The following is a 22,260-nucleotide window of genomic DNA, read 5'->3' on the forward strand; positions in this document are numbered from 1 at the left end:
GACACTGTACAGGAGACAGGGATCAAGACCACCCCCATGGAAAAGAAATGCAAAAGAGCAAAATGGCTGTCTGGGGAGGCCTTACAAATAGCTGTGAAGAGAGGCAAAAAAACAAAGGAGAAAAGGAAAGATATAAGCATCTGAATGCAGAGTTCCAAATAATAGCAAGGAGATATAAGAAAGCTTTCCTCAGCGATCAATGCAAAGAAATAGAGGAAAACAACAGAATGGGAAAGACTAGAGATCTCTTCAAGAGAATTAGAGATACCAAGGGAACATTTCATGCAAAGATGGGCTCGATAAAGGACAGAAATGCTATGGACCTTACAGAAGCAGAAGATCTTAAGAAGAGGTGGCAAGAATACACAGAACTGTAAAAAAAAAGACCTTCATGACCAAGATAATCATCATGGTGTGATCATTCACCTAGAGCCAGACATCCTGGATGTGAAGTCAAGTGGGCCTTAGAAAGCATCACTCTGAACAAAGCTAGTGGGGGTGATGGAATTCCACTTGAGCTATTTCAAATCCTGAAAGATGATGCTGTGAAAGTGCTGCACTCAATATGCCAGCAAATTTGGAAAACTCAGCAGTGGCCAAAGGACTGGAAAAGGTCAGTTTTCATTCCAATTCCAAAGAAAGGCAATGCCAAAGAATGCTCAAACTACTGCACAGTTGGCACTCATCTCACACACTAGTAAAGTAATGCTCAAAATTCTCCAAGCCAGGCCTCAGCAATACGTGAACCACAAACTTCCAGATGTTCTACCTGGATCATCAAAAAAGCAAGAGAGTTCCAGGAAAACATCTGTTTCTGCTTTATTGACTATGCCAAAGCCTTTGACTGTGTGGATCACAATAAACTGTGGAAAATTCTGAAAGAGATGGGAATACCAGACCACCTGACCTGCCTCTTGAGAAATTTGTATGCAGGTCAGGAAGCAACAGTTAAAACTGGACATGGAACAATAGACTGGTTCCAAATAGGAAAAGGAGTAAGTCAAGGCTGTATATTGTCATCCTGCTTATTTAACTTATATGCAGAGTACATCATGAGAAAGACTGGGCTGGAAGAAGCACAAGCTGGAATCAAGTTTGCTGGGAGAAATATCAATAACCTCAGATATGCAGATGACACCACCCTTATGGCAGAAAGTGAAGAGGAACTAAAAGCCTCTTGAAAGTGAAAGAGGAAAGCGAAAAAGTTGGCTTAAAGCTCAACATTCAAAAAATGAAGATCATGGCATCTGGTCCCATCACTTCATGGCAAATAGATGGGGAAACAGGGAAACAGTGTCAGACTTTATTCTGGGGGGCTCCAAAATCACTGCAGATGGTGATTGCAGCCATGAAATTAAAAGACGCTTACTCCTTGGAAGAAAAGTTATGACCAACCTAGATAGCATATTCAAAAGCAGAGACATTACTTTGCCAACAAAGGTCCGTCTAGTCAAAGCTATGGTTTTTCCAGTGGTAATGTATGGACGTGAAGTTGGACTATGAAGAAAGCTGAGCGCCAAAGAATTGATGCTTTTGAAGTGTGGTGTTGGAGAAGACTCTTGAGAGTCCCTTCCTCTGCAAGGAGATCCAACCAGTCCATTCTCAAGGAGATCAGCCCTGGGATTTCTTTTGGAAGGAATGATGCTAAAGCTGAAACTCCAGTACTTTGCCACCTCATGCGAAGAGTTGACTCATTAGAAAAGACTCTGATGCTGGGAGGATTTGGGGGCAGGAGGAGAAGAGGATGACAGAGGATGAGATGGCTGGATGGCATTATGGACCCGATGGACATGAGTCTGAGTGATCTCTGGGAGATGGTGATGGACAGGGAGGCCTGGCGTGCTGCGATTCATGGGGTCACGAAGAGTCAGACACGACTGAGCAACTGAACTGAACTGAACTGAAGGATTATATAACAACAATGTATCCTGCTTGAGGACAGTTTCCTCTTCCTAAAAACCTTCTGGCTAACCCTGTTATCTTAAAATGTAAGTTATTGGAGTGGGTCTAGTAAGATCTTTCAATCTGGAGACATTCTTTTGATTTATTGTAAAAACTAATTGAAAAGTATATATGACTCCCTTGCTAAGACTAGTGAGGGAGGCACTCTCCTTCCCCTTCTGATGTCTATGTCAGAAGCTTTCTCTGTCCCCTTTTCACTTTAATTAAACTCTGCTACTCAAAAGCTCTTGAGTGATCAAGCCTGGTCCCTGGTGTCAAAGTTAACTCTTCTTCAGAGATTACTTCCAATGAATATTCAGGACTGATTTACTTTAGAATTGACTGATTTGATCTTGGCCTCCAAGGGACTCTCAAGAGTCTTCTCTAACACCACAGTTCAAAAGCATCAGTTCTTTCGTGCTCAGTTTATGGTCCCAACTCTCATATCCATACGTGATTACATCCATACATACATCCATACAGCTTTGACTAGAGAGACTTCTAGGCTGGTCATAGCTTTTCTTCCAAAGAGCAAGCATCTTTTAATTTCATGGCTGTGTCACCATCTGCAGTGATTTGGAGCCCACCCCCCCAAAATAAAGTCTGTCACTGTTTCCATTGTTTCCCCATCTATTTGCCAGGAAGTGATGGGACCAGATGCCATCTTCACTCTTTGAATGTTGACTTTTAAGTCAGCTTTTTCACTTTCATCAAGAGGCTCTTCACTTTCTGTCATAAGGGTGGTGTCATTCATCTGCATATCTGAAGTTATTGATATTTCTCCCAGCAATCTTGATTCCAGCTTGTGCTTCATCCAGCCTAGCATTTTGCATGATGTACTCTGCATATAAGTTAAATAAGCAGGTGGACAATATGCAGCCTTGACGTACTCCTTTCCAGATTTGGAACCAGTCTGTTGTTCCATGTCCAGTTCTAACTGTCGCTTCTTGACCTGCATACAGATTTCTCAGGAGGCAGGTCAGGTGGTCTGGTATTCCCATCTCTTAAAGAATTTTCCACCATTTGTTGTGAGTCACACAGTCAAAGGCTTTGGTGTAGTCAATGAAGCAGAAGTTGATGATTTTCTGGAATTCTCTTGCTTTTTCTATGGTCCAACAATGTTGGCAATTTGATCTCTGGTTCCTCTTCCTTTTCTAAATCTAGCTTGAACCTCTGGAAGGTATCAGTTCAACAGCATGGATCTACTTATATGCTGATTTTTTTTCCCCCAGTAAATAGATACTACAGGACTACACATCTATAAAAAAAGTAGAAGTAATCTAATTTACAATCTAATTAGTAATTAATTTGAATTTTAAAATTAGAAATATATTTGAGGGAAATTACTAGTACTGTCTCATATGTTTTCATCTATTGTGTTTTTTCTTCAATAAATTCCTACACATACTTTGTTAGAGTTATTTTAGGTACTTAATTGTCTGTTAATACTGTAAGTGGTATGAAGTGAAGTGAAGTTGCTCAGTCGTGTCCGACTCTTTGCGACCCCATGGACTATATAGCCTACCAGGCTCTTCCCTCCATGGGATTCTCTAGGCAAGAATACTGGAGTGGGTTGCCATTTCCTTCACCAGGGGATCTTCCCAATCCAGGGATCTAATCCAGGTCTCCCATATTGCAGGCAGACACTTTAGCCTCTGAGCCACCAGGGAAGCCCCTTGTAAGTGGTATACTTTTTGAAATTTATTTAAATATCTGCTTAACTTGGAAGAATAATCAGGAAGTATCTATATTTTATCCAACACCTGCCCCTTGAATAGCTGCTAAGATAGAAGCTATTGCTTTCAAGTCTTTGTTCAGTATTAAAATGATGGTTCCAGTAGAGTTCAACTGAAAATCTCAATCTGACTCCCAGGTCATAGACTTTTCTCTTTCCCTACCTCTGGGCTGACTCATACAATGAAGCCCTGGAGAAGAAGATTCTTCTACTCTTCCTTCCTTGTTCATTATTTTCCCAACTTCTCTGCAACTTCTGGGTTTCCCTTCCTTCTTCAAAGTAAGTTTAGTGTCAAAGCAAAGAATTTTGCTGGACAAAGTTAAACAGGTAAGGACAATTTATTCAAGACTATTGTAATAGAGATGAGAGGCCACAGCTCAGTCTCAAAGGGTTGGAGAGATTTTAAGAACTGAAGTGGGGAAGTGTTAGGCCACCTGGTTCCTATAATTGGCTCTTCCCAAGGGAAAAGTAGACTTCATAAGAGAAAGCAAGTTTAAAACTTGGACAAGGCTCCAATTGAAGTCAGCCTCCTATCATCCCACAAAAACTAGGAGATAGATGCTCTATCCTCCTTGATGACTGCATTTTGAAGGTTGGCTCCCAGGTCCTTCAGAAAGAAATTTTAGGTTGTAAAACTGGCAAGCGGCTTTTAAAAAGATTTACATGTCAATGTGGCAGAGGAAGAATTTACAAGTACACTTTTTTCCTAAAGTAAATGTTCTAAGTAAAGGGAGGTCAGAGCCTTGAGTCAGGAAGAAGCTTGTCTAAAATTTAGTCAAAATGAGTGGAAGATTAAGGCCGTCTTGATCAGTGGGTGCACATTTCTTTTCCCTGTCTTGTGCCTTAGCCAAAACTGAGAGACAATAGGAAAATCCCTTTTTTTCATTTGTAACTTTTTCTAATTGTTTATGCTGGTGTTTATAAATACAACTGATCTGTGTAAATTTGTGTATTAGTCCAGAAAATTATTTTTTATAAATTATCTTGCTAGCAAAGTATGACAGTTTTCCTTATTTGAGATCCATATTTTTCTTTTTTCCTTACATGTTTTACTTCCTGTGTTTACCAGAACCTCCCTTATGATGTTCAGTATATGCAGGGAGAGAAGCCATTCTTTTCTCCTGCCTGACTTTAAAGAGAGTACTACTAACATCTTTAAGAATAAATGGGTAAATTCTGTTAATTAACTATGCCTGTATTATTTCATTCACTCAAATCAACATTATAATATATGATAATATCTGGCATAATATGTACTCTCACATTATTTTTCTTTTAAAATATGTTCTTGGATGTTCTTATTTATCCTTCATCATTCTGTCAAATTTAAATCACCATTGGGATTTCACATGTATACATTTGAGTCTATCAGTACATTTTTACAGATAAAAATCATAGATTTCTAGAACCAGATTATTGTTGTTATTAAATCTGTTTTATGCTTTCTCAAGAATTACTTTTGCAGTTTCTCTCTTATATACCCATATTTATATTACCTTAAATCAACTTTCCTTTTCATTTTCAAGTATGCATGTTATATTTTATATCATTTAATTCTGTTTTTCATGCTATTTATTGTCACATTAATACCCCACATTTAAATATATTGATTATATATTGATGTGAAGTGAAGTCACTCAGTCGTGTCTGACTCTTTGCGAACGCATGGACTGTAGCCTACCAGGCTTCTCTGTCCATGGGATTTTCCAGGCAAGAGTACTGTAGTGGGCTGCCATTTCCTTCTGCAGGGGATCTTCCCAACCCAGGGATCAAACCCAGGTCTCCTGCATTGCAGGCAGACTTTTTTATAGTCTGAGCCACCAGGGAAGCCCTTCTTAATTATATATTAATATATCTCACATTCTAATTATTTGTCCTTATTCTCTAGATTATAAGAGATAGTCCTACAGTTTTCATCTGTATATAGTAATATTTCATCTGTAATAGTTTTCTTTCAAAATAGATCACTTTAGAACTTTTTAGTTTTCCTTATAATATTTTCATACCCCTATGAGATTCCTTTTCTTCTCTGTTTTTTTTTTTTTTATCAGAAATTCTCATTATGCTATCATCTCATCTTTTATCTTTCTCTATGGTCAGCATTTTGAGATGTGAGCACACAGTTATATTTTTCATATTTGTCTTCGTTGCTATTCACTTTTCATGTTGGCTTTTTATCAGTTTTATTACAAATTCAAGTGCTCTTTGTTTCCCAATCTTAAATGGAGAGGGCTCCAGCTTGGCTGAGGTTTTGACATAAATAGAATGGGTAAATTATTTCTGCCCTCCTAATTCTCTGAGTCAGAAAGCAATCTGGATTGTAATATATGTGTACCCAACTGTCTGTTGTTTAAAGTTTATATCTGATATGATTCTACTGAAATTAAAGGGCTTTCATTTTTTCAATGACAAGAATTTATTAGTGGAATATTTGAAGCAGGATGCAATTCTTTCCTTTTCAAAAACAGCACATGAGCGTCTGAAGCCCCTCACATACCAGCACTCCAACTTTCTCCATCTCTGTCTTGGCTTAGGATGGACTTCACATCCTAGGTATAACAGATCACTGAATGTCTAACTCATTCCTGAGATGGAAATAATGAGAACCAGAGCATTTAATGCAGTCATATTTGAGGGGACTAAAAACAGAATACTCCTGTAAGGTGTATTCATGTATATTTGGGGTAGATGAAGGATCAGATATTTCCCCAATCTAGTCTAGGAAGATTAGTTTTCTTTGTGATTGCATGGAAATCTACCATCATCATCTTAAAGTTTTTCATTTTTCGCTGTAGGTCTTATGATAGCTCACTTGGTAAAGAATCCAGCTGCAATGCAGGAGACCCCGCTTCAATTTCTGGGTCAGGAAGATCTGCTGGAGAAGGGATAGGCTACCCAATCCAGTATTCTTGGGCTTCCCTTGTGGCTCAGCTGGTAAAGAGTCCTCCTGCAATGAGGGAAGACCTGGGTTAGATCTCTGGGTTGGGAAGATCCCCTGGAGAAGGGAAAGGCTACCCACTCCAGTATTCTGGCCTGGAGAATTCCATGAACTATATAGTCCACAGGGTTGCAAAGAGTTGGACATGACTGAGTGAGTTTCACTTCCACTATCTCTGTTATGGCTCAGAACTGTTTCTTCAGGGACCTTACAAATCCTTGTCTGGTGTTCACAGGTTTTAGTGTTATAACTTTGTGTCTCTTGCTGTGTTTTCATAGATATTTCAATTGGAGTTCAGTAGCCTCAGCTAGCAGGCATTATTTCAAATTTTACTCAAATTTGGCATTGTTTTTGCTATATATTTCATCAAATCAATAGGTAGCAGAATATTGTGGAAGATTTTGGCAATAGATTGACTGCTGGCCTTTCCTTGTGAGGCTAAAATTTGGGTATTAGTTTATATTTTTATAGGTATTTGAAATATTTTATGAAAAGTAGGTAATGCAGTGTCTAGTAATAGCTTAAATTCTGAATTTCACAGTTTCATTTTTCTTAATCATTTTTTCATTTTTATGATCATCAAATAAGGTAACTCACTTTCCATATATTTTCATAGTATTTGGTCACAAAAAAAGATGTTTTAAAAATACTGCCACGTTTAGTTATACTTTTCAGGAGAGAAGTACTTTATAGTTATATGTCAGTAGTAACCTGATGGGGCTTCCTAGGGGGTGCTAGTAGTAAAGAATCCACCTGCCTATACAGGAGATGTAAGAGACACAGGTTCGATTCCTGGTCGGGAAGATCCCCTTGAGGAGGGGATGGCAACCTCTCCAGTATTGCCTGGAGAATCCCATGGACAGAGGAGACTGGTGGACTATAGTCCATAGGGTTGCAAAAGAGTCAGACACGACTGAAGCGACTTAGCATACAATAACCTGATGGATAATGATATGAATGTCCACTAGCTATGTCTTATTTTGGTGATGTTTTCCTAGTGCAGTGCAACCCCATAATAGAATTCCATACACATGCAGACCAGGAGACTACATGTTATTAAACTCTTTTGTGAACAGTTGACATCAAGAACATCTCAAACTTTTCACCTGTTTTAAGTAACTCACAAAGATATTTGTCACCCAACTTCTTGGTTCCTAGTATTGTTTTTCTGTCTTATTCTTTTGAAAATAATTGACTTTCACGGATCCTTTCATCTTTTTAAAAGCAGAAAGAGGGCCTTTAAAAGCAGCAGACTGGGCCAAAAAAAAAAGAGAGAATAATGCTTCAAAGGAACAGTGAAGTGCAATTTGAAACTGTGTTACAGAACTGGGAGCTGCTCAAACAGAAAATGTGCTCAGGCTTCTGAGAGCTGCCTGCGTGCACCACGACTCCTCCAGCCACTCCTATGGAAAGTTATAAGCAGCGATGCAATCACTAAATCACAGCTTTGAACCCCAGTCAAAGAAGTGTCTCTCTTTCAGGGCAGCGATGCTGATATTTGGCATCAACTTGGCTAGCTTTTGACCCTTTCCCCTCTGACAGACCTCTTACTTATATTATGCCCTCCTGTCTTAAGCGTGCTTCTCTCACTAAAATCACAAAGGAAGGGGAAAGAGAAATATATCAGGGGTTTTGATGCAAGAATCCGTTCAGTGCTCTCTCCTCTTTCCTCAAATCAGAGCCACAGGATAGAGATAGGAAATGTTATTAACCACCTAGAAAATATACAGTAGCCACATAAATAAGCAGAAGACTAAGTAGAATTTTTTTTCTCATGCCCATAGAGAAAACATAATCTCTTTGTCTGCTGATAAGCAACAGACACCTGAACACACAGGGCTTTAAATAACCACCACTTGAACATGTCTCGCTGTTTTGTGAGGCATAAATATTCACATAGGGATGATTCTTCCATTCCATGCGGCATCAACTCCTTGGTAACCGTATTTTGGTGGCACCTAGACTGATTTCGACGGTCTGTGATTTTACTCATCTGTCTGGCAGTCTTGGGAAGGAGGAAAAGGCTGAAGGCTGAACTCAGCTAGATCCCCCTGCAATGTAATCTTAGGACTTCTCCAGCTCATCTCCCCAAATAGCTGGCCATCTTTCATGGTGACTCAGACTTCCAGGAGGCTAAGGTAGCACTTGCTGTGTGTTTTAGAGCTTAAACACAGAGTGTCACCAGAGCAGTCTTGAGCCAGGCCACAAGGAGAATAAGAATATAGCCAGCTCTCAAATGGAAGAACTAAAGAATTTGTGACATTCTGTTATCCATTTCAGGACACCATGTATTTTTAGGGCTTAATAATAACATATGGAAAAATAAATGTCCTTCACATTAGTTCCATGTATGCACTGAGCTCAATAGTGTTTATTAATTCAACATTGCAGGTGGCAGACAGGAATTCACATTTTAGTACAGTCATTATGTATTCCCTGTCTTGTGTGTGTTTGTGTATGCAAGCAAGCATGCAAGCCTCTCCTTCTCCTCCCCTCCCCAAATCATCTGTGTTATAGAAAAAATCTGAGACAGACTAGATTCCAAAGCATTTTAAAGTGGTCTGTGGTAAGAGTCAAAGAAGATAATTTATCTGTAGGAAACAACATGGCATGAGGACCATACAATCAGCAGTGGGTTAACCAAGTGTTATTTTAAATTATAAGTGAAAAATTGCCAGTAGTTTATGAACCGAGGCATAACCTCTCTGAGCTCATCCTCTGCTTTACCCTTAGCCAAAGACATCAGAGGAAAAGACAGCAAGACAAGAGCTAGTAAAGCTGAAAGTGGTGATAAAAAGAGGAAAATAAGGTACCTAACAACAATAGGAATACAGTTATTCAAAGGAAAGGAAGAGGGAGTAAAACATGAAAGAGAAAGATGAAAGCAAGGGGAGGAGAAGAAAAATATAAGGAAAAAGGAAAAGAAAAGGGAGAGAAAGGAAGCAATACTAGTTACTTTTTTCATCTCAGATAACAGATAATTTGTGTCCTACCAGGTATCCATCAACACAAAATGTGCTTTATTTCCATGATAGCTATCCCCAGGTAAATTATTAAGTGGTTATTAACTAAATACTAAGAGGGAAGAATTCTTTGTTTTATTTTGTGGACTTTCAAGTACTTGATATAATGCTAGAAACTGTATCATTTCACTTCGGTCGCTCAGTTGTGTCCGACTCTTTGCGACCCCATGGACTGCAGCATGCCAGGCTTCCCTGTCCATCACCAACTCCCATAGCTTACTCAAACTCATGTCCATTGAGTTGGTGATGCCATCCAACCATCTTATCCTCTGTCGTCCCCTTCTCCTCCTGCCTTCGATATTTTCTAGCAACAGGGTCTTTTCCAATGAGTCAGTTCTTCACATCAGGTGGCCAAGTACTGGAGTTTCAGCTTCAGCATCAGCCCTTCCAATGAATATTCAAGACTGATTTCCTTTAGATAGGACTGGTTGGATCTCCTTGCTCTCCAAGGGACTCTCAAGAGTCTTTTCCAACACTGCAGTTCAAAAGCATCAATTCGCCAGCACTCACCTTTCTTTACAGTCCAACTCTCACATCCATATACGACTACTGGAAAAACCAAAGCTTCGACTAGATGGACTTTGTTGGCAAAGTAATGTCTCTGCTTTTTAATATGCTATCTAGGTTGGTCATGGAGAAGGCAATGGTACCCCACTCCAGTACTCTTGCCTGGAAAATCCCATGGGTGGAGCACCCTGGTGGGCTGTAGTCCATGGGGCTGCTAAGAGTTGGACACAGCTGAGCTACTTCCCTTTCACTTTTCACTTTCATGCATTGGGGAAGGAAATGGCAACTCACTCCAGTGTTCTTGCCTAGAGAATCCCAGGGATGGGGGAGCCTGGTGGGCTGCCGTCTATGGGGTCACACAGAGTCAGACATGATTGAAGTGACTTGGCAGCAGGTTGGTCATAGCTTTTCTTCCAAGGAGCAACTGTCTTTTAATTTCATGGCTGCAGTCACCATCTACAGTGATTTTGGAGCCCCAAAAATAAAGTCTGTCACTGTTTCCATGGTTTCCTGATCTATTTGCCATGAAGTGATGGGATCAGATGCCATGATCTTAGTTTTCTGAATATTGAGTTTTAAGCCAACTTTTTCACTCTCCTCTTTCATTTTCATCAAGATGCTCTTTAGTTCTTCTTTGCTTTCTGCCATAATGGTTGTGTCATCTGATTATCTGAGGTTTTTGCTATTTCTCCCAGCAATATTGATTCCAGCCTTTGCTTCATCCAGCCCAGCATTTCTCATGATGTACCCTGCATATAAGTTAAATAAGCAGGGTGATAATATACAGCCTTGACATATTGTTTCCCTGCTTTGGAACCAGTCTTTTCTTCCATCTCCAGTTCTAACTATTGCTTCTTGACCTGCATACAGATTTCTCAAGAGGCAGGTCAGGTGGTCTGGTATTCCCATCTCTTTCAAAATTTTCTACAGTTTGTTGTGATCCACACAGTCATACTGTATGCTTAATATTAAATCCAGGTTACATGGAAGGAAGATGATTCAGTCTAAGTATTTGCCCAGGTTAGGGTATAATGAATGGATCATAGGTATTGGCTTTTTATATCACCTAAGAAAAGAAATGAAAAAATCAAGATACCTAGATACTGGTCCTAATTATTAGATAAAAGCCCATAAGGTCATTTTCGCTTCCTTGGTAAAAACTTGCCAACTTGGGTGAGGATTTGTCTACAGTGAAAAGGTAAGTATTAATATTAACATATATCTGATGAACATCATCCAAAACAAAACAAAAAAGTCTTTTTTTTCATAATGCACATTTACCATATTCATCACAATGCTTATGACACACACAAAGCCATTATTGCCCTATGGCATAACACTACCCATTACTACAGTAACATTGTACCTTGCTTCCAGTCCTCTCTTTTAGGAATCTAAAGTGAGGTTGCCATCTTAAGAAAGGCTTTTCTCAGAACCTCAGCTCATTAAAAAAAGAAAAAAGAAATCTACACAAATTTATTCTGGGATTCTAAGGGCACCTTCAGTTGAACATAAAGAACCTCTTACGAGTCTAGCTTAAGAAATACACCACCTCTAATTATACACTATTTCTCTTTTATAATGTAGTATATAAAGTTTAGGAACATATACATCCAAATTGTATGCAAATCCAAAAATGTAACTTGACAGGTATTACTGTGTATTTGTATGTCTAGTAGAAATGATTCCTGGAATGTAGTTATCTTGTTTATATGACCATGATTTTGTACTTGTTTTGTCAGTTTCTGGAATCAATTATAATATGTATGCTGCTGCTGCTAAGTCACTTCAATTGTGTCTGACTCTGTGTGACCCCATAGACGGCAGCCCACCAGGCTCCCCCGTCCCTGGGATTCTCCAGGCAACAACACTGGAGCGGGTTGCCATTTCCTTCTCCAGTGCATGAAAGTGAAAAGTGAAAGGGAAGTCACTCAGTCGACAACGTGCTATGTTGCTTCAGTCATTTCCGACTGTTTGAGACCCCATGGGACTGAAGCCCTCCTGGCTCCTCTATCCATGGGATTCTCCAGGCAAGAGTACTGGAGTGGGTTGCCTTGCCCTTCTCCAGGGATAATGGCTGTATGTAAACATTATTAACTACTAGAGAATTTAACTAGAGCCTATACTTCAAGTGTTTGAGTGTGTGTATATATGTATATGTAGTAATTTTCTGGGAATGTTTGAAGGTTTATTAGTGCTATAATATTATGTACCTTAGTAGTATTTTAAAAAGTTTATCTAGAGCAATCTATATCAGATATTTCAGAGAAGAAGCAAGAAAGACTATATAAGAAATACTATATTTATAAAGAACAACAACTATACTGTTCTATAAAAGCTCTTCTAGGAAGGAAGGGTCTCCACTATATATTTAGACATTTCTGCTTTTTCATTGTTTCTGGTTCAAATATAAACAATCATAAGAAGACAGATACTTCTTTAACTTATTATATATGTTTCTCACAAATTTATCTTCTCCAAAATTCCCTGGTATTTGTATACAATATATTATATATAGGACATTTCAGAAATTGTGTTTTGGGCATGCCTGCCCCCTACCAACCATCAACTTCAGAAGAAATATCATTATATTCAAAGCTTTATTACATAACGACTTTCAATTGCAAAATATTCTCAATTAAATTTTAGAATCAAAATTCCTTTTTCTCCTCTTTAAACTCTGAACTTAATTTCAAAATTTAAATATATGTGGGAGAAAAAATGCACACACAAATGGCTTGTTGACAAATATGAAAATTTAAATATTAATCTAATACTTTCAAGATATTTAAATTAACACTTAAGTTCATACATATGTATTTTGGGCAGATAAGGTAGTGTGTATTGTACATCTGGTGTTATGATAGGGGCTGGAAATTTAATAAATATCTGCTGTGTACATAGTTTTAAAATATGTCCACCTTGAATCAAAGTACGTTCTTTGATGAGATGAAATATTTCAAATATTATTCTTTAATTCCAAAAGAGGCTAACAATTTTTGCAGGTTAAAGAACCAAAACAAATATTAAAATTAAATCAGTACTCCTCTCAAAGTCAGAAAAGATTTGAATTCTCATTTAATCTACTAATCATTCTACATTATCCTTGATATATAAAAATTCAACTATTTAAGAGCAATCTGTTTCATCGTTTTCAGGTACCTGTAGGGCAAAACTCTTACTTAAAATGAATAAAAACCTGCTGTTTGTCATTCCCAGATACATGGAGGTGGGGGAGGGGGATGTAGACAACTTATCTAAATTCTAAATATTTAATTATGTATCTCTCTTAAGTATATAATCATTTACTTTTTATTTTAACATCTTTATTTTCCACTGGAATAGAATTTCCACAAGGATAAAGATTTTATTTTATTGACTGCTGCCTGTCAAACATTTAGAACAAAACTTGCCCACTAAAAAGAAAAGAAAAAAAAGAGAAGTTGCTCAGTCGTGTCTGACTCTGCAACCCTATGGACTGTAGCCTACCAGGCTCCTACATCCATGAGATTTTCCAGGCAAGAGTACTGGAGTGAGTTGCCCTTTCCTTCTCCAGCCCACTAACAGGTGTTCCATAAATAACAGATGAACAGATACAGTGTAATAAGCATAAAGGAGAGCGTGACAGATGCTGTTGAGGAAGCAGAACATTGCCCTGGGCCATGTGAGCCCACCTGTAGCTACAGTCTTTTTCCAACACACTGACTACATCTGTATCCCTTCTCTGCCTGGGGGCTTTCTCCAGCACCAAGGACACTTACTCCCCACGTCAAATGCAGTTCTATAATTACGGGATTCATCACGCTAAGAGCTGTGCTCCACCAATGCAGGACAGGTGTTAGTAGGTAAATGCTGAAGTCTGCTTTCCTCTGGCAAAACAGTCCTGGGGGTTTGTTCCACTGTATTTTTCAGACCTTCCCCACACCCAGAGAGGACTGAGCCTTAGTTGTCCTTATGAGTGACTTCGTTATTATAATTTTTATTAAATTTTCTCTGTCCTATTTCCCCCAGATGTTCACCTGTGCCTGTCAGGACTACACTTGGGAGAACCCAAACTGTGGACACTTAAGTCATCAATGATATTTCCTCTTGGAAATAGTTAGTATTACATCTAGTTGAGTTAATGAGCAATTTCATAGGAATAAACAGCTTAATTTGTTGCTGTCTGAATTAGGAAAAGAGAAAATTTGAGAGTCATCAAAATTATGCATTAAAATAACTTGGTCAATACTTAGAGTACAAATAGATTTCAAATATGTTTTGTACAGCAATGTGCATTTATATTTAGTCTTTATGTCAGCGCCTGTCACCCTGCTACTTCTAAGTGCCCTTCTAAGTTAAACTGTAGAGAACTCATCTTATAAAAAATAGTTTATAATTTCATATTTAATAATTATCTTTACTGAAGCTTAAATAATTACATTTCAACACATAGTTAAAAGCAACAAAATCTTTAATCTTGTATATTTCTTGTCAACAAAGGTTTTCAGACTTTGTGCATAAACATTCCAAATATCATTCCAAATATTATTTGTTGGGGTTTTCAACTATGGTTGATTTTTGAAATACCTCTTTTTGAAAATAAGAACTTTGAAAAAGTAATATGGAATAATTTATTTTAACCTTAAATGAGGAACAGCAAAACTGACATATGTTTTTGCATATGTATAACTTAGCAGTGGTACTTTTTGATATTTGGTATGTTTATTCTGTATGATTTTGTAAAGTGATGTAGAATGAGATATCTTCTCAGTTACCCAAGACATTAACTAATTTATGTGATGAAAAGTGAAAAAAAGAGGATTTTACATTTAGTGAGAGATTCTATCTTAACATCTCTCTGTGTATATGCTATTAATATATAAGAAGGTATTATTACAAAGACTATGCCTTATTGCTAAGTCAAATGACTATAGTGGGTTTGTTGGTGTTAATGTAAAACACCATAATACAGTGTTTGAAAAAGACAGGCAAATTTATTTCACTTTTCTGTGCTAGTTCTAAATTAATAGCGTTTACAAAAAATTCTTATCATTCTCTGCTCACACTCCACTGACAATCACTTGTACATTTCACTGCAATGGAAGTGAGACATAGAATCTAATCATGTTACCAGAAAGGAAGACACATTTTGAAGTACCACTCACTATTCCCTAAGGAAATAGTTAGGGCTTAGGCACTTACAGGTATAAAATCATTTCATATAAATTTAGAATTCTTGAGATTGGTATAAGTTTAAAAGACAGTATATATTGTATTCATCCCCACTGAGTTTGCTTAGTAAGTTATGTTTGACCAGCTCTTATGAACAAAAATAATTAGTAACAGGTTACTAATTAATTCTTCTAAAATTCAAAGAAGTTTAGAAGTAGAATATCTCTTGTAGGCATGTATAACTACTTGAACATATACTTATTTCAGAATTATTACAGAATCACTCTCATTCATAACATTGTTAAATTATTTTTGTAGAAGCTGAAATATAGAAATTGCAATTATTGCACATATTCCTCCCTGGTGATAAAATTAGTGGCATTGAGCCCATGCCCAGAAAAGACAGCTTTATTTTTCAGTGAGCTTATGTGTACATTAATAACATAACAAACAAACAAAAATCCCAAACCCCTTGCCTACCTCTACTCCTTAGAGAGCTGAAAATATTTAGTAATTTCATCTTTCAACATAACATAATATGTTGAAGAAATTATTTAGCCAAACAAATATTATTGTTAGAAACATTTACCTGATCTTCATATTGTCATAAACTTTAAATATTCATCACTATGATTATTATTTAATAATAATTGTCTCAGCCTTTAGTTTCAGAAACATCAAGGTTCTTTGCATTATTCTAATATGTGGAGATTGAATACTATATAAAATTGATGATTTGTATACAAAACCATAGCATTAATTTAACAAAAGAGAAAGCCAAAATGAGTCAACTTGATAATAGTTTCATCTACCTTAGTGAAATATTTTTGAATAGTGCTTATTTTTGAAAGAAAGTAGGCTAGGCAAGGACATAAAAATGCAAGGATATTTATCTAGTTTACTAGGTATTATTTAACCATGGTTCTTATTCCTCACTCTTGCAAAGAGTGTATTATTATTTAACCATGGTTCTTCTTCCTCACTCTTGCAAAGGTTTCATATGGAAAAAAAAAATTATTTCCTGCAGACTTTTGCCTTGGCCAGGTAATTTTTTTCACCAATAGAAGGTGGACCGAACAGAGTTTGCCACTGTTTCCTTTCACCACCCCAGTTTTTCCATCTTCTATCTTGAGGACACATCATATGTAAGATACACTCCTTCATACTGGTTCCAAAGCAAGGAGATGTGTGAAGCAATATTGCATCCTACATCAAAATCTAGCAAAGATAAGCCCAGTAGAGCTCTGAAGAGTCACAACACATTGTTAAACATGAAAGCAAGATAGAAATGCAAGGCATTGTAAATAGCACTGTTGTCAATTGAACGTTATGCATGAGTATCATAAAACTACCCAATAGAGACATTGATATCAGATGTAAAATGCTGCCATAACAAAACATAAAGTATGTGGCATTAACATTAGAGATAAACGGTGGTTAGCCATTAGGCTGCTATTATAGACAGAGAAAAATTCAACCTGTGTATAATAGTGGAACTAAATTTGATAAAATTCTATCCTGAAATAACTTGGGGTAGAAATGTTCTTAATGGATTTCTGAATGAGGGCACAGAAGTCCCTTGAGCTAAAGTGATGTGTGCTAGTTCTGAGCAGAAACCTTAAGATGCATGGCATATTTCTCTGTACCTTTCTTGAACTCTTCCTTCCTTCATGAAAACCCCAAGTCCCAGATGAAAGGTGTGTTTTCCTTCCCACAGTGAGGAGGCATGTGGAACTGACTTACTCCTAATACTTACCCTGTAGCCAATCTCAGCAGAACCTAGCAAAGATAATCTCAAATCCCAGTGCACATATCTACATACTAACAATGCCATCCCTGGTTTACTTGTCATTATTAGCTTTGTGAACTTAAAAATGAACAATGTAAGAGTTCAATTTTATTCAGGGTCATGACTATAGCCAAGGAGATAGCCTCTCACTAACTCTGAGAGAACTGCTCTGAAGAGGCAGGAAGAGGACCATTTATGTACGGTTTTTGGCTGAGGAATACACATATCCAAGCATATGTTCCTAGTAAAAGATTACTGCTAATCTCAAGTTAATGATTTTTAGTGATATTCTGTAGTTATTTGGGTTCATTAAAATTCTTCCTCAAATCCATATCAATCTATCTGTGGAACCTGTTTTTCCAAACTACAGAATGCCTTGTCCTGTTTTTCATCCTGAATTCCTTTGAGGGTGTTCTGCTGATCAGCAACCACACAGGTTACAACTCAATCTTTGTTGAACTAGGAAGTAAAGTAACGCTCCTTGGTCTTTGCTTATCTCTTAGTCATCAGTTTTACTTTATTTTGACCATTTTCTCTTAGAAAGTACCTTCTTTCCTAACAGTATTTACTCTTAAAAAAATAATTGCACATACCTTTTATGGACAGTACCTTTCAACATAAGTTAGAAGTATTTGCAAACAGGATAGATTCATATGCATCCATTAAAATTCTTAATTGTTTCTTGGTTTTATCTAAAATGTTAAAGTATAATCTTAAGTAATCTTCAGTGTGCATTAGTATCCATGGGTGTTCTAACTGTATGTTTAAATTTTTAAGTGATTTAATGGATAAATTTAAATATTCAGTCTTTCCAGTTACCTTCTCAAAAAAAATTAGAAACTTGCTTTGGTTTTAAAAGTCATCATGGAGAAGGAAATGGCAACCCACTCCAGTACTCTTGCCTGGAAAATTCCATGGACGGAGAGGCCTGGTAGGCTACAGTCCATGGGATTGCAAACAGTCGGACACGACTGAGCGACTTCAATGTCAATGTATAATAAAAAAATACTGAAAAAAAAAATAAATAAATAAAAGTCATCAAAATATAAAATAATAAGAAAGAGAAACATAGTGTAGAGATTTTTCTAAACCTAATTAGATACCCTAGAACATTAGATAACTTTAGTAAAATCCATGCAATTAGTGATTTACTTGAAATAATCTAAACGTAACCTAAATATTGCCAACATCCACTGGATCATGGAAAAAGCAAGAGAGTTCCAGAAAAACATCTATTTCTGCTTTATTGATGATGCCAAAGCCTTTGACTGTGTGGATCACAATAAACTGTGGAAAATTCTGAAAGAGATGGGAATACCAGACCACCTCACCTGCCTCTTGAGAAACCTGTATGTAGGTCAGGAAGCAACAGTTAGAACTGGACATGGAACAACAGACTGGTTCCAAATAGGAAAAGGAGCACGTCAAGGCTGTATGTTGTCACCCTGCTTATTTAACTTCTATGCAGAGTACATCATGAGAAACGCTGGACTGGAAGAAACACAAGCTGCAATCAAGATTGCCGGGAGAAATATCAATAACCTCAGATAAGCAGATGACACCACCCTTATGGCAGAAAGTGAAGAGAAGCTAAAAAGCCTCTTGATGAAAGTGAAAGAGGAAAGCGAAAAAGTTGGTTTAAAGCTCAACATTCAGAAAACGAAGATCATGGCATCCGGTCCCATCACTTCATGGGAAATAGATGGGAAACAGTGGAAACAGTGTCAGACTTTATTTTTGGGGGCTCCAAAATCACTGCAGATGGTGATTGCAGCCATGAAATTAAAAGATGCTTACTCCTTGGAAGAAAAGTTATGACCAACCTAGATAGTATATTCAAAAGCAGAGACATTACTTTGCCGACTAAGGTCCGTCTAGTCAAGGCTATGGTTTTCCTGTGGTCATGTATGGATGTGAGAGTTGGACTGTGAAGAAAGCTTAGCACTGAAGAATTGGTGCTTTTGAACTGTGGTGTTGGAGAAGACTCTTGAGAGTCCCTTGGACTGCAAGGAGATCCAACCAGTCCATTCTGAAGGAGATCAACCCTGGGATTTCTTTGGAAGGACTGATGCTGAAGCTGAAACTCCAGTACTTTGGCCACCTCATGTGAAGAGTTGACTCACTGGAAAAGACTCTGATGCTGGGAAGGATTGGGGGCAGGAGGAGAAGGGGACGACAGAGGATGAGATGGTTGGATGGCATCACTGACTCGATGGACGTGAGTCTGAGTGAACTCAGGGAGTTGGTGATGGACAGGGAGGCCTGGCGTGCTGCGATTCATGGGGTCGCAAAGAGTCAGACACGACTGAGCGACTGAACTGAACTGAACCTAAATATAAAGGCTTCCCAGGTGGCAGAGTGGTAAAGAACCCACCTACCAATGAAGGAGAGGTAAAAGGCACAGGTTTGATCCCTAGGTCAGAAAGATCCCCTGGAATAGGAAATAACAGCCCACTCCAGTATTCATGCCTGGGAAAATTTCATGGAAGGAGGAACCTGGTGGGCTACAAGTCCATGGGGTCACAAAGAGTCAGACACAACTGAGCACACATTCATAGCCTATACATTAGAAAATAGCTTGGCACTTTGTTTCTTTGGCAAGCAATTTAACCTTTATCATTCTTGGTTAAACTGGAAATCTTTGAATGATCTCACGATCACTTTTGGCCACAAGGAATACAGTGAATTAGACACTGTACAAGAGAGGAGATCTACTACACAACTTGATAAAGAATCAGAGCACTGTTTCATGTACTATTGGGCCATAGAAGTACACACAAATTTAGGGGGAAAAAACTGAGGTTAATCATCATCTGAAAACTTACCACCATGATAGAAATTTTATTACACAGATATGGCATGACCAATGTAATCAAATAATTAAAATTTGCTTTCACTGCCAAATATGTATTAATTGTGTTATTAAAATATTTTGAAAACAAAGATTTTTTCCTTTTCTACAGTAATACTTTTAAATGTATGAAATGATTACACTTGTAATCCATTTAAACATTCATCCTATTATAATTTTGTCTGTATATTGCATGTGTGCTGATTCATGCACAACTCTTTGCAACCCTATGGACTGTATGTAGCCTGGCAGACTCCTCTGTCCATGGGATTTTCCAGGCAAGAATACTCAAGTGGATTGCCGTATCCTCCTCCAAGGGATCTTCCAGACCCAGGAATCAAACCTACATCTCCTGCATTGGCAGGCAGCTTCTTTACCTCGGAGCCACCTGGGAAGCCCCAGGTTGTCTTGATATTACTGCCCTGTAAAATATTTATATATATATATATTTTAAAAACTCCATATTTTAGAGAGCTTTGATATATAAATATTTTTAAGTACTGTTTCACCTAATAGATATATGTCTCTGGGAAATCACTTAAGATTCTTGTAAGAAAGAAATTAGTTATTGGTTTCACTTAAGCTAACTGCTAAGTTAGCTGGTATTTGAATTGCATATGATATTATCATTAAAAGCACACATTAATAATTTATCTAGAGATAATATTTTAGTAGGCAGTGTTTAAAAGACTTTAACTACAAAATGTTTCACAAATCAGTCATCTATAAACGACTCCTTGAATATTTTTCCTGATTTCAGATTTTAGATTAGTATAATAGTTACAAGGTTCTAAAATCTACTACAATCAGCCACATGCCTCAGAATCTTTCCAAACAAAGCACTGTATACTAAATCACAATTTTCATGATGCTTAAAAAGGTAAATGTTTTTAAAATGCATGTTATAAGTACCTATTATGCAGTATTTTAATCTAAATTTCAGGCTACAGAAATGCTGGTAATTAGGAGATAAAAATATATAGTTGAAATAATAGCTTTAACTGTTTCTTATAAAATGATTCTTAAATAATTTCTGTATCCATTTTGAGTAACCTGATTTTTCTGAAGGTGGTTTTGTTCCTGTGTCATCTTTATATTGGATTGAATCAGTAACTCTTCCACTCAGAATATTTTAAATCTGTTAAAAATAGATAAATCTCAACCTACTATTACAGTGCAAAGTGAAAGGAATTCATTTTTGTTTCTATTGCTTTGTTTAAGTGTTGGCAGTATTGTCACTCATTTAGTTATTATGAATAAAATTAACACACAGCAGAGTATGTAATATATAATGAGTATTATGTAAACATTTGTGCAGTTCCATTTCACTGGGAAATCCTCATTTCATTCCCATGTGATCACTGGCATTGTTTCCAAAAGTCCTATTTATTAGTAAAAATAATTTTATCTTCATACTTAGCAGTGCCTATGAAGAGTAGAAGCTCAGCTGGTAAAGAATCCGCCTGCAATGTAAGAGATCCCAGTTCAATTCCTGGGTTGGGAAGTTCCCCTGGAGAAGGAATCGGTTATCCACTCCAGTATTCTTGGACTTGGTGGCTCAGATCGTAAAGAATCCACCTGCAACGTGGGAGACCTGAGTCCAATCCCTGAATTTGGAAGATCCACTAGAGGAGCGCATGACAACCCACTCCAGTATCTTTGCCTGAAGAATTCCCATGGACAGAGGAGCCTGGTGGGCTACAGTCCATGAGGTCACAAAGAGTCAGACATGACTGACTATGCACACACATGAAGAGTAGACAAAATATTCTGATGCTATGTTGCATAAAGGAGACCAATATATATATGTACACATATAGGTTACAACAATTCTCAACATGTGTATGCAGCTGTATTCTTAGAGAAATGTACATGGATGTATGTTTATGTATCAGCATATTATGAAAAAGGGAAAAGGACATGCATTTTATTTTTAAATAATAATTGGCTGTGCAGGGTCTTCGTTGTAGCACATCGAATTTTTGATCTTTGGCTGTGGCAAATGAACTTGTAGTTGTGGCATGTGGGATCTAGTTCCCTGACTAAGGTAGTCAGTGTATATGCTTTTTAATAAATAAGGCAGGCTCTACTAGAGTACAAATGATAAACAAAGCAGCAATAATAATGTGTAGTTTTGGTTCAGTTTTGAAATGACTTTCCTCCTCAAAGGTAAGTGAGCCAAATCCAAAGTTTTAATTGGCTCTATAATTAAAGTTCAAGTTCTTAACAAAAGTCCATTTATTGAGCTACAATAAAAATGGGCACCAACAGTTACAGGCCCTGAATCTTTTCTCTGCCCTTTGTTAGCCACAACCCTGGCTC

The sequence above is a fragment of the Ovis aries genome, chromosome 4 (assembly GCF_016772045.2).
Source record: "Ovis aries strain OAR_USU_Benz2616 breed Rambouillet chromosome 4, ARS-UI_Ramb_v3.0, whole genome shotgun sequence".
Classification (NCBI taxonomy): Eukaryota; Metazoa; Chordata; class Mammalia; order Artiodactyla; family Bovidae; genus Ovis; species Ovis aries.